The sequence below is a fragment of the Rhinolophus sinicus genome, chromosome 1, assembly GCF_057876585.1.
Source record: "Rhinolophus sinicus isolate RSI-liver-muscle chromosome 1, RSI-T2T, whole genome shotgun sequence".
NCBI classification, from domain to species: Eukaryota; Metazoa; Chordata; class Mammalia; order Chiroptera; family Rhinolophidae; genus Rhinolophus; species Rhinolophus sinicus.
Window position 1 is genome coordinate 129,842,759 of NC_142501.1, and position 14,724 is coordinate 129,857,482.

General features: G+C 38.0%; 1 protein-coding gene across 9 annotated transcripts in view; it reads right to left on the bottom strand.

The window, feature by feature from the left end:
- Positions 1 to 14,724, bottom strand: part of ZNF438 (zinc finger protein 438) — a 202,071-nt gene that overhangs the window by 67,216 nt on the left and 120,131 nt on the right. The window lies entirely within an intron of this gene.

Here is a 14,724-nt window from a genome sequence, read left to right on the forward strand (position 1 = left end):
AAACATTACTTCATTAGTCTGAGTGTCTTGTTCTGCCTACAATTATACTTATAATGGATCCGCTCTGCCTATCTTCTGTATCAATGGTCCACAAACTGAAGGACATTTGGAGCTACATAGAGACTTTCCAAGAAATATGTGCGCACATACGTAGTTTTAAGGCAATCAATTTCCAGATCCTCAATTTCCATCCTACTATTACTGATATTTCTGGGAATGTCCCTGCAACTACATTATCATGCCAGCCTCTTTTTCATTCCCCTCACTCCCCTGCCTTCACAATCACCCTTTTCCCACTTAACAAAAGAAATGTGTACTCCTCACTAATCCTATCTAGTGCATTTCCCTGGAATATAAAAACTCTCTGATGCCAAATGCACTGTAAATTCTCCTTTAATCAAAGCATACAGTAATGATTTGTTCTTTCCCTATCATATATATATATATATATATATATATATATATATATATATATACATACACACACACATATAACATATACATTTGATTGAGAAATGGAGTCTGTGGGTCCATGTTATTATATTGTAAGTTCAGGTGTATAGTAGAATAAAGTAGTAGTGAGGGCATTGTACTTAAGGACCATAGCTCTTCCATATCCTTATTATTGGAAAAGAATCATCTCAACTCTTGGAGACTTTAGTGAGCACAAAGAATTACTGACGTCAGCAGTATCTTATTGTATCCAGGCAACACATGGTAAGGCTCTGTGCCTTATCTATCTATATTAGAATTAGAATTCAGCTGTGTGATGGTTGGCATGGAGACATACATTAACATATTTATTTGAGTTGAAAAATCAAATTGGACTTTCATTGACCGAAAGAAGTCTGATTTGGAAGACAGGTTTGAAGTTGAAGACTGGCTTTGTCAATTACATTAAATGGCAACCATTTTCCCTAAATTGAGTTCTCTACAAGGTTTTGATAAAACTATTTCAAATACATGTTAAGACAAAAAATTTCTCTGAAAACTCATTTACTAGCAAATATGTATTCAAATTAATACTGTTTTGAAACATCCCATTCTACATATATTGAGTTCAACAAGGTATTGCGAAGTAAAATGGCCATAAGTACAACAGTTATTTGATAATTCTTAGTGAAACCTTTTTGATAAACTTCCCCAAACTCAGAAAGTGATAATAAATTTCTTTGCAAGTCAGGTGGGTTCCAAGTCTTTCCTTTCTACAAATGATTGCGTAGTTGAGTTGTCAGTAGATCGTTAAAATAATTTACAGATCACTTTATGATTTTTGGCACATAACTCAGCAGGATGGAAAGTTAATAAATTATGTTTTGGCATACTGTAAACAATGATATTTTAAAATTAAAGGTGTTTCATCACTCTATTAAGTATATATTTGACTTGATATTTCTAATATTTCTATTTCTCATTTCTAATCTCTATGGCCTCGCTATTTTTCTATACCATCTCCTTTGTCTTGCACTCCTTCCAATTTTGTTTCCATTTCTTTGGTAGTTTTCTTTTTTCCTTCAGCTTTTTTACTGAGTTCTGCTTCTAATTTTATGATTAAATTTAATAATAATTATTAATTTACAACTTATAATTTATCCATTTCCCATTTTATGTATGATGTGAGGTAGGAATCCATTATTATTCTCTTTCATATGAGCAATCTCTTGCCCCAGCACCATGTATTGAAAAATCTATCCATTCTTTTCCTCACTGATCTACAATTTTGTCATAAATCAAGATTTCATACATAGATGGATCTGTTTCTGAATTCTCTATGCTTTCCATTGGCCGATTTGCACACACTGGCTTAACTGTTGTAGTTTTATATTAAGTCACAAAATAAGGGAGGAAAAACATTTCGTTCTTCAGGAGTGTCTTTGTAAGTTTTGGACCACTCCTCTTCCACGTAAGTTCAGAATTGTAACATTAAATATCACAAAAATAACAATAACAACAGCAATAATGATAATAATAATGGTAATGTTAAAACCCCCAAACTCTGTTAGGAATTTATTCTACATGCATTGAGAGAATTAACATCTTTGCGACATTAAATCTTCCAATCCATTAATATGGTGGTTCTCTCCATTCAACTGGATCATAGTTAATGTCTTCTGATTAAAGTTTTTAACTTTCTTGATAAAGGTTGTAGACATTATTTGTTAGATTTATTCAAATGTTATTTATATTGTATTGTATTGCAAACTGTATATTTTGAAAATTATATTTTCTACAGTAACTTCACTGTGGAGGAACCTGGCAGACACCATAACAAAGTGATGAAGGTTAACATCAACAGTAATCCCACGTGTGTGATATAATCAGGAGGAAACATCTGACAAACCCCAGTTGAGGTCCATTCTACAAAAGCCCTGAACACTACTCTTCAAAAGTGTCAGGTTCCTGAAAAAAAAAAAAAAAAAGACCAAGAAATTGCTACAAATTAGAGTAGACTAAAGAAATATACTTACCTAGATTTGATCTTGAAATAAGGCCACCAGTAGAAAAATTGGCAAAATCCAAATAAAGGTATAATTTAGTTAACATTATAACAATGTTAATTTCTTACTTTTGAAAAAATATATACCATGACTATGTAGGATATTAACTATTTTAAAACAAAATATTTTTAAAATTACATTCTCTGTTTTGTTAGTGGTATTGTTGCTGGTCTACAGAAATGCAATTGATTTTGTATCCAAAAACCTTGCTAAGCTCTCTGGTTAGTTCTAAGATTTTAGCTTGAAGTTGTAAAAATTTTCTACATAGACCATTATATAAGTTGCCAATAATGACAGTTTTTTTTCTTCCTTTCTATTCTTACACCTTTACTTTTAGGGTTTTTTTTTGTGTGTGTGTTTCTCTCCCCCCCCCCCCCCAATCTTACTCTGCTGGCTAGAATCTCTGGTAAATTATTGAGTAAAAATAGTGATATCAGGGATCCTTATTTTTTAAGAGTTAAACTGTATCGCTTGATGCCCACAGAAAATTTCAATTTCATCAAAATAAGGAAAACAGTTGCTTTTGCTTTGAGCATTTCTATCACAAGATAATAATACCATTTTTTTTTTAGTTTCAAGTACTAAAATGTTTAGTCAAAAAGCATAAAAAAATATATAACCCAAAGAAAAGGAAGTAACATGAAGACACACAAATGCAACACAGTATTAAGTTATTAAAACAAAATAAAAGCTGTGACACGAACCTTGTTAACATGTGGACTATTAACATTGTCCAAACTTTGCTTTTCAACCCTATGTCACAGTGCAGAACTGTCACTGAGAAGTGGCTGTCTAGCCACAGCTACATTTCCAAGCCCTTCCCCCTTGCACCAAATGTGGCCTGGTGAATAGTTCTCCACAAAAGAACGTCAGTGGAAGTGACTGAATCTCAGTTCTCAAGCTGAGGCTTTTCAGAAGCAGGTGAAGTGTGTGCATGCCCTCTTTCCCCACTTGCTTGAGGACTCAAAGGCCAGCTTACAGAAGATCACCTACTGATCAGCAGCGCCTTCAGTGCACTGTTTCATTAGCCATACACTTGATTAGGTTTAAGCTATTACATTTTTTGGCATCTATTTATTACAGCAGTTAGCTTTCTCTAACTAATATAAAAAATAGCATCTTTAAGTGGGGTGCAGACCAAACAAAATATCTAAACTATCTGGCACCTGCTTGGCAGCCAGGCAGCAGGAAATGAAGAAACTAAGTAAAGGATGGAAAGATAGTTATGTCATGCAGTCACAAAACACTTAATAAAAACACGGCTTGCCAAAAGGAATCCATGGTGACAGAAGCTGAAAAGTGGTTGCCTCCAGGAGAGCAAAGCGGGGAATTAACTGGAAAGGGGCATCCATCTGGGGTTAATGAAAATGTTCTATGTCTTATATGGGGGGCCGGGTTTACATGGGTGTATACAATTGTCAAAACTCATTGACCTGAATGCTTCAGAGCTGTGTGTTTATGTAAATTATACCTCAAAAAGTTTTTAATGCCTTAGCTAGATTCAAAGGCAGAATAAGTGTCTACCAAGCCCTTAGCTATAGGAAAAAAGAGATGGAAAACAGAATATTAGAATAACAATATGACTTGCTGCATTTATCAAGAATCTATAAGCAAGAACTGTGCACAGGCAAGGACAGGTTTGAGAGCAGAAATGAAAGGAAATAGAGAATGCAGAACTTTAGGGGCCCCAGGATGTAGACATGCTGACTGTGTCTGGACTTCACATAGTAAAAAAGAAGACTGAAAAAGGTTTTGAGCAAAAATGGCCCATTATATATTTTCTCAGGTAAACAGAGGGAATCAGCCTTGCTGCAGATCAAGTTAAGTGTGTTAACGTCCCATGGAACCTGTTTCAAAATAGACAGGAATGGGTAAGGAAGCAAAGTAATCAATTAGGCTTGGGATTTTTTGGTGTGCTTTTTGGCTAGAATGATCCTACAATTTATTGTCTAAATTGGGATGGTTTAGGGAGTGAAAGAGGGCATTATTTCTTAACATGCAAGAGATATAAACTATGACTGCCCCTGCCAGACTGGGACGTGTAGTCACTTTATTACTAGCACATGGGATTAACTACAAGAAGACAGATTAGAAGCCAACTAATTTTCTAAGGGAGAAACACTGCCAAAACCCCACAAGACTTGCTAATAAGCCTTTAACTGTTTGACCCTTAGAACAATGTTCAAGCTGCCAAAATTGCATGAGCAGAAAGTAGGAAACAAAGGACAGATCGCCTCCAAGGAGGGCATATTCCACATAAATGTCCCCAATGTCCACATAAATGTGACCTTGGAAGCAAAGGGACAAGGAAGAACTTTCCAGAAGTCAGAATCACATTTTGGAGAATAATGAATGGAGTTCCCTTTAGAGAGCAGCAGGTCCAGAGCCTAATCAAAGGCTATCTTCTACCTCAGGCAAGGATTTTTTAAAATGCTTCTTGTCATCCCATGTTTTTTTGTCACTGTCAATATTCCTAATTCTAAATGTTCTCTCAGCTTTAGCAATTTAAACACAGACATGTAATTTGCTAATTGGGCCTAATGCAATAAATTGTGAACATTGCATGTAATACGATGGTGGTGAGAATAAACCTGAGGAGTCATTTACAAAGATCACTGAACTGACTGCCAGAGGGGCATGATTCTCATCCAACCTTTGTGATTAACTGTGTGACCCTGGATAAATCAGGATTTTTCAGGACTTCAGTTCCTTCATTTATAAAATGGATAAGAGGATGCCTTCCAGTTCTATACTTCTAATTTAAAATTCTTGACCTCGCTGAGCCAAAAGAACTACAAAAATCTTCTACAAAATGTCATTACCTGGAGAATCCATAATAGACTAGTTGGTCTGGTTTTTATAGCAAAAGTAATTTAGCACAATTCTAAAAAGTTATATTGGCAAGAAAACTCCTGGCACTCTTTCATGTCTTGATTTTTCTATATTATTTTTGTCTCATAATACATTAAGGAATAAAATATAACTTTAAGTGGGAAAAGACACTTGCCTTCCATTTCATTAGTCTTTAGAAACTAATCCAAAAAGGTTTGGGGTGAGGAATCCCACTGCACCTAAAAATATCAGTTCTTTTGTAATATTACAGACTAAAATTTAGAATGTTTTAAAAACCAAAATGCAATTTGGAGAAGACTTTTAACCTAAAAATACCATAACATATTTTATCAGTTATATAGTAGATAATAATATTCACTGAACCCTAAAAATATTTTTTCCAAATAATTGAAAGTTGAAAAATATGTCTGCTAAATTCAACTTTTAGTGCCCCTTCTAATTTTTAGAAGACAATAGCATTCAGGCCTCTGTCTTCTTCATTGATAAAAGATAAAACAAAAATTAATATGCTATATTGATACTCTATTACTCATAATTATTTAGCTTTATACATGTATAAAATAGTAGTCAACATTTTTAGAGAGTTATTGTCAAATAGCTCTAAACAGAAAGTTCTTTAGCACACTTAAAATATGCCATTATTGAAACTTATTTAAATTTTTGTGTACTCTGAGGTACACCTGCAAATTTGTGTTTCAGTGATATGGGTATTTTCATGGTGCTTATTCTGGTTCCTCATTTTCTGATTCAGTATTTTACTCAACAGATAGAGTGATCTTTCCTCAAGGTACTGTGGAATTGATATTTCTTGTTTTATATATGTCCTGACATTTAGTGATGTGAAGTGAAAAAGTTTGGCTCCTACTCTGTTTGTGTTAGTGAGCGACTGGACCTTCTGGATTGTGTCTCTAATTATTTTTTCCTCAAATTTATCTTTTAATCCCTTTAATGAATTTATTTCAGCCATCATATTTCTAATTTTGCAAGTTATTTCTTGTTCTTTCATTTTCCTTTCCTTTAATTCTCCTTTTTAAAACCGATTGTTTTCTATGCAAAAATCTCTCATGTTTTCAAAGGTAATAATTGTAGCTTGTTTCTTAAGGTTCCTACTACTGTCTCTAATTTTTGTCTCATCAAACTTCCTTGTTTCTGTTTATTTTACCTCTGTTTTCACATTGGAGGCATTCCAAAATATCTGATGATCCTTGGCTGACTATCTCTCTGTAAGTGTAAGTTATTAGTACAGCCAGTTGGCAGCTCTGTCTGTGGTAATGAGCTTGTTGAAAGGGAGTTTCACTGAAGGACAAATGGAGAACAAGTGGGCTTTCTCTTCGGGGGAACCCTCTGGGGCTTTTCTCTGAGATCATTCGTGTCTCTCTGAGACTTAGACGTTTGGCTCCTGGTGCTCTAAGGCAGGGCAGACTTACGCTTCACCCAACCTCCCACTGTCCCTGAGTCTAGATTCTCTGTAGTTTCAACTTCTCCAGAGAATAAACCGCCCATCTGCTGGGGTGTGGAGAAGGTAGTTAGCTGGCTGGGATGGGATAAGGACCTGAGTGAGTATCCAGCTGGTCCTTTCACAGACCAGCTGATTTCAGCTGATCATCTGTTTCTAGCGCCATGCCTTCATTCCTCCTTTAGCCTAACCTCATAGCTCTCTAACCCTAGAATGGTCCAGGGCTCTGCAAGGCACAATGGCTTTCTGTCATTATCATTCTTCTCTGGAGGTGCTTAGGTTTTCACCTTCTTCTATTCTACTAAGTCACAGTAACATACACTTCCTGTGTTGATATTTACGGGTGAGAGTTACTGATGTCATCTACTTTTAATCAAAGAGTTGGAATTTCTGGTTCTTATTTCTTTTGTTTCAGATGGGTTTTTTAATAGGCGAGGCAAAAGGTTTTTATTTGCCATCTTAAAATCGGAAGTAAGAGTCTCTAAATCATTTCACATACCACTTATAATGGTTTGAATTCACTACAGATTTGGTCTGCTGAGCACACAGTCCAATCTCCTTCCTTCCCTTTCCTTTGGAAAAACCCTCCCTCACTCCATGAGCCCCAGCTGGGCCTTTCAGTTACTGGGCCATGCTCCTCTATTGCAGCATCGGAAAAATATGCCCTGGGCTGGCCCACCAGAGTACCCCACTCCCTGGGCCCCAGTGACAAACCATCACACGTGGGGTCAAAGAGAGTCACCCTGCATTTTCTTTGGGGCAGAGAGCTGAATGTTGGGCCCAACAAATTCTCTTTCTGTTGGGACTGCTAACCTAGGATGATGACACTGTCAGGCTGCTGGTGGTCATCTTACGGATCACATGCCTGTTGGAAGAATGACAAATCAAGAAACCAGCAGAGCTGAAAAAGTCCAGATGAGATCATCTGAGTTGCTGGCTGCACCCATGCCTGAAGCCAGATGCACCTCTGGAAACCATAGTTACGTAAACAACTAAGTTTCTTTTATTTACATAAGCTAGCTTGAACTGGCTTTCTTTCACTTGCACCCGAAGGAGTCCTGATGAATTCCTTTAATCAAAATATTCCAAATTATTAATACTCAAACTACAAAGCACCACTTCTTTGCCCCAAATTAAATAGTCTAACTTCTCTTAAGATAAAAATCACAAATCATCAATAACATACACACATGCCCCTTTCACCACTTAGGTAAGATACTTTGATTTTGTTTGAACATTCTGTTTTCAGGGTAGCAGTACGTTTGAGAATGAGCCATATATATTCTGCAGTACAACAAACGCAATGGCCACGAACCTACAGAACACTTTTCGTCCAGGTACTTCAGAAAGTCTTGTCATTTCTTTAAACCTTCTCTTCCAGAGCACTCAGTTTTTCTTAAAACTCAAGGTGTATGGTTATCTTACATAAAGGCTACATGGAAAAACGAAGTAACATATCTCCAAACAACTGCTCCCTTAGGAGGAAAGGTATGATTTAAATTCAAAGAATTATTCAGCCTCCATCTCTGACCGAGAAACTGGAAACCAAGATAATTTCCACCCATGGATTTATGGGAAGAAGGCAGATGTAATGACATGACTCCAAGGAAACAGGTGGGAATGCTTAGAAGTCATGTGTTCCTTGGATGCTCTCCCTGGACTGACTTCCCATTATTATCTACAGGCCATCGTGCTCGCCAACTCAATAGTCAATATCTAAGCTCCTGGGTTTGCAGTTTAGCTTGGGTATTTATCAGTTTCAAGTGCATATAGAGGCTGGGCAGATTATCTAAAAGTGTAAGGAGGCTAAATATTTTTAATGTATTACAATTATTTTATTTGTATTAAAAAGTAAGTCTCATTAAAATTCCAGCCTCTCAATCTCTTTTCTTATTGGTTCAAGATTTTTTTTGTGTGTTTTTTCCCATGCATCATTTCTATCAACTGTTCTTGGTTTGTCCTTGGTTTGGTCCATAATGCTATCGTAAATAATAGTGGTTTTTTTTTTTGGCACCATTACTCCCTGGCTTTCTTTCACTTGCAACCGAAAGAGTCCTGATGAATTCCTTTAATCAAAATATTAAGAAATTGAGTATGTATAGAATCATACATACTGTATGAGTATGTATACATCAAAATATGTATAGAAATTGAGTATGAATAATAGCTAATAACAATAGTTCAGTTTACTGAGCACTTAGTATGTGCCATACACTGTTCTAAGTGCAGTATTAATTCACTTTGTAAAATGTATTAATTCATTTTGTCCTCACTCAACCCTATTATCCTCATTTTGTAGATGAGGGCATGGAGGCACTGAGAGGGGTAAGCAGCTTATCCAAGCTCACATAGCAAATAAGTTGTAAATATGAATCCAGGCACTCTATCTTAAGGATCTGCTCTTCAACTATTACTCTGCATTCCACAAAGTAATATGCCACCTAATTAGTTGCTGTGTTCCCCAAAATGTTGTGTTGAAGTCCTAACCCCCAGTACCTATGAATGTAACCTTACTTGGACATAGGGTCTTTGTAGATGCAATTAGGTGAAGATGAAGTTATACTGGATTAGGGTCGGCCCTCATGCAATGTGTCTGCTATCCTTAGGAGGAAAATGTGGACCTAGAGGGAAGACAGCCATGAGGATATGGAGGCAGAGCCTGGAGTAATGCTGCCACAAACCACGGAATACCTGGGGCCACTGGAAGCTGAAAGAGACAGGAGGGTCTCCCCTAGAGGCCTCTGAGGGAGCACGGTCCTGCCTACACCTCCATTTCAGACTTCTAAGCCTCCAGAGCTGCCAGAGAACAAATTTTGTTGCTTAAACCACCCAGTTTATGATACTTTGCAATGATAGCCCTGGGAAACTAACATAACACTCTTTCTCTTATACTGAAATAGGTCATCCCGTCAACCTGTTATTTCCAATTTTATCACAGATGGCAGTGTAAGTAACATTTAACTTTCCTCTTAATTCTATTTAAAGAAAATCAACGGACAGGGGTGCAGTTGTGAGAGCTGCAAAGCACATCCTCCCATCTAATAGAGGCAGCTTCTAGTCCACTGGGCCTGATTCCTGCCACATGGAAAGGCAGGACTAAAGTTGCCAGATCTTACAGTTTTCAAGAGAACCCAGGAATCTGGATGTGTACATTAATTAACAGCAAATTAAATTAGTAACTAGTTAAAATAACACTAGTAAATAACTACTTCATACATGTATAAAACAAACATTGTGTAAGCCAAACATGACACGTCTATGATCACATCTGGCCATCATCGCTGCTTTGGGTATTTGCTTTGCTTTTCATGTCTACTCTCCCTTTCACCTCATTGGACCGGGCCTTAACTGGAGTCAGCATCCATCCACCATTTCTGGGAAGCAGGCCGGGCACTGGCACTACGGGCCGCGTGGAAGTCAGCACTTGAGGACTAGGGCACCTGTCCGGGATGCCCCGAGCATGCCGGATACAGAAGAGCCCTCCACACTTAGGAATCCCTCTTCTGGTCCATATCTGAAGTCTAATATCATTGCTCTATTGTGTCAGCGGGTCTTCCTAAGGCATTTGCCTCGTCCATCCAATCTGTAAGAGACTTGGAGCTTTAATTGGGTAAAGGTTTGGGGTAAGCCTAGGGCATGACCTTGGTACTTCTCAGGCTCACTGCCACTTCATTCATTGCACTGTCCTTATAACTTAACGAATTCCCTCAATTTCTTATCTCATCTATGTATACCTGAAGAGGCATAAGTAGATTATAACAGCACATGTTATCTTTCAGTATTCACTATACTGTAACCTATGAAAGTTGCCAGAAACCTGGAAACATTTGTGAACAGAAGTTTTGTAAAAGCAGTTTTACAAAATGTGACTTTATTAATCAGGCTTGTTAAAAAAAAAACTTCAAAAATATAGAGAATGTTAACATTGACTCTCGTCCATTAAGTCTATTGCTGTTCAGTCAGCTTAGAATCATCTGCATCCTCCCTGGCTATGAACATTTCTTCAGTATCTACCAGCGTTCAGACCTATTTGATACGGTATAAAAACTAATGATTGCTTCTGGTAAGTGAAAGGAGCTACTTGATATGTTGCCAGGACTCTGCTACTCTGAGATATTAAATTCAGTCAGGTAGTCTGGCACAGCATGGTGGTTGGGACTTGTAAAACTGACAAACATTATTATGGAAAGTCTGTAGAGCAATGTTAAGAAATGAAACACCACGAAATCTATCCAAGTCATCTCATTTAACGTTTTAGGCTTATTTATTTATTTTTTGGCATGAATTAAAAATCTCTCAATCTTCCATTGTTTTTTATACCTGTACAATCATACTGAAAATCACTAGCTTATTATTCTCATAACAATTGCAAAGGGTCAGGGAAGCAGGTTCTATCCCCATCTGGCAGGTGAGGAAACTGAAGCTGAGAGCATTAAATAACTTGTTCAAGGTGGTTAGTGACAGAAGTAAAGCTTGCACTCAGAGCCTCTGGTTCTGAGTTCAGTGGTCTTTCCCAACAATAAAAGTCATGCTGGCTGGTAAGACCAGGCTGTTTAGACAGTTGGATAGAAAGACCTGGGATCAAAACCCAGTTCTGTTGCTGATTTGACTTTTGAAGTCAGATAAATGTTTTAAGCCTCTCTAAATCCCAAGTGGGTCATTTGTAAAATGGAGTTAAAATTATAAATTACATGTGAAGAACATGGCGCAGAGTGGGCACTCAACAAGTGTTAGTTCCCTTCTCCATCCTGTCTCCTACAGGATCCCTCAAATCTAAGCAGACCACCCATTCTCTGGTTACACATCTGGATGATCAGTGAAAACCTAAGTAGGTATAGAAAAGGAACTCACAACAATAAATTCATTGTCACAGGCCAAGGAGATCACAGCAGGAACTGTAGTCCTATATGTACAGATTATACAACAGCCAAGACAGCGGTTCTTTGACGCTGAGTCTTTTTGAAAGGGGTCAGGTCACTCAAAACATCACACCTTGAACGTATTCGCTGCTGTCTAATACGGCTCATTGTTTCCAAACATAAAATAGTCAAAACACATCAAAGAAGTATTCACTGTTTCCAGCTTATGGCATGGTTTGAGACTCTTGACCGTTGGTACCCTACCAGCTGTCATGTCCCACAGCAGCCAGAAGTGAGAATCCCTAGCATCCAACTCATCAGTGCCGTAAGGAAAGTTTCAATCTGACTCCTTTACATCTCCTCCCCGCTAGCTCACTTGGGTGAGGATGGGGCGGGGGTGTTCCCAGACAGACACTAGCAAGGGATGGGCCTGAATAGAAGGCGAGGGCTACACTGACAGTGGATGTGGGCAGGCGAGAAGCAGAAGCTCAAGGTAAGTACAGCTGCTGTTCTCAGGAGGCATGCATAGGTCGGCTACTGGAAAAAAATAAGCAATTATCAAATTTGATGCTAAAAATATTAAAATGCATAGCATGATTTAGAATATTTCTTCAAATTTCACTCTAATGCTAGAGAATGATGTGACAATAACTATCTTACATAGGTGACTCCAGCTCTTGGCACAATCCTGCAGAACTGGGATTGTGTTACTGCATATGTGGGTGGTTATTAAATGCTTTATAATGATTATGTTAAAAATCATATTCCTCATATACATAACTTCACTTACTATTACGACTTGGACGTGTACATGAGTAGACAATGGTCTCCTTCCATTAAATGCAACTGGCTGAAATTACTGTTTAAGTTGCCAGGTTGTAAGAAAAAAGAGATCAAATTAATGAGGGTGAAGTTGTATAATCAGTTTGTAAAACAAATCATGCCGAGGTCAAGGCTGACATCACCAACTCCCACACATCTAAGTACATTTAAAAATGTGAACTTCTCTTTCTTCCCACCACCATTGCTCTAATTCAAGCTGTTTCTTATTTCTCTTCCATTCACATGCAGGGACCGAATCATTTATTTTGGCATACACCAATATGCTCATGTCACCCGTCTCAGAAACCTCTCAGGGCTTCCCACTGCTTGAGAGACATTGGCCCAACTCCTCAGCAAGGCATTTATGACTCTCCTCAATTTGGCCCATCCTTCTAATTCAGTGGTTTTCAACCACTAGGGGAGCCTTAAAAGAAAAACAAGTAGGTCTGATGTCCCAGAAATTCTATTTATTAGTTCTGGGGAATGATCCAAGACTTGTATTTTTAAAAGTATCTATGGATAACTCATATTCACTGCCAGGGTTGAACCACTGGTATGATTTCCCCACCTATTATTTCACCCTACACGAACAAAACCTTCTGTTCCAGGCAGTAATGCTGTTTCTGTTGGTTGGTTTGTTTTTATATCTCTAGTCCACTATTCATGCTGTTAATCCAACCTGGAATATCACTTCCTCTCCTAGCTCTGTCTTTCAATCTTCACCATTCCTCTAAGACTAACTGAAATTCCACTGCTATCTTTACAACCATGGTGAATTAGAATGGTCTTGCCATTCTGATCATCTTAACAACATTTGTTACCCTCTTGAAGTATTTTATGGCAATTAATAACATTGTTTGAACTGTGGGGGTTTCTCTCATACTTCACCGCCTGGATTTCAGGCTCCTGGAGGGAAAGCAAACTTTTCTTAATACGCTGGTTCTCCTTCCCTAGCCCTACCATCTTTGACAGCATACAGCATGAAGCAGGCATTCACTCCTGTGCTCCAAGCTTATGATGACTGAACAAATTAAACCCTCTAAAATTTATGAAGTGTTTTTCTTTACCCTGACAGCATAAACTGTCAACCTCCAGGACTGTTTATGCACACACTGACGTGTTTTTCATGGGAAGCATTACTACGCCCGTGTACAAATGAAGAAATGATCATTACTGGGCCACAGAAACTGACGTGATGTCAAATATAAGGTTGATACCTATAAAAGTGTTTTTCTTAATAAAAGTATTTTCCATATAGATTCAATTCCCACACGTTTGTAGAACAGGAAGGGGGCGTGTATTAAAAACAGTTCCCAATCTGTCAGTATCTAACTTAAAAATGACCCACACGTGTGATACGACAGCTGAAGCCCTGTTTCCCATCCTAACCCACTGTGGGGAGGATCAGGACAAGGGTCCCTGGTCCTCAATATACAAGACATGGGAGCATCAACAACCTACAGGCAAATGTCTCTTATGCAAATTTTGAAAACCATAAAGCTAGTGGCATGCGAGTATGGCCGGGTCCTGTTCTGCCCCTGGGGCATGCGAGATGTGCTTTCACATGCAAAGCTAGAATTTCACCACAAAACAGTGTTACACAGGGTGGCTGCCTGTAGTTAAAGTAGTACAGGTATTGATGAGTTAAATTGTCTTGGGAGGGCTGGCTGAGAACCTAACCACTATTTATAACATTGTTTTTGTGGAAAAATGCTTTCTGCATTCCAAACAACAGAATTAGACATGAACTTTTGGAATACGGTTTATTTCTTAGGTTGGGAACTGTGTCTTGTTAATTACACTATTTTCCTAGGATAAGATGGCAGAACGGACATGTGCCAGGAGTGCATAACAGGAATGAATAGTTGCCGTGAATATGAACCATATGTGTCTATAAGGATGAAAGACTGCTCGGATGATGGGAGGAAAATCCAGGCATATTCTTAATTTACTGAACAAATATTTACTGAGCACTAGTAAGGCTATGCTGAATGCTGTGAGAGACAAAAACAAGTCAGACAAGAGGTTTGATTTTATAGTCCTTACAACCAAGGATGGGAGCTAAGACAAACATAAGCACAAATAATAAAGCTGCATAGTAAAATGTGCTATCTTAGTGATAAACACAAAATGTAAGATAAAGTCAGCAGCCGGAGGTGAGCTAGCACCTCCAATTGGAGCGGTCAGGGAAAGCTTCGTGGAGGAACTTGCACTGCGTTGAGCCTTGAGAGTTTGC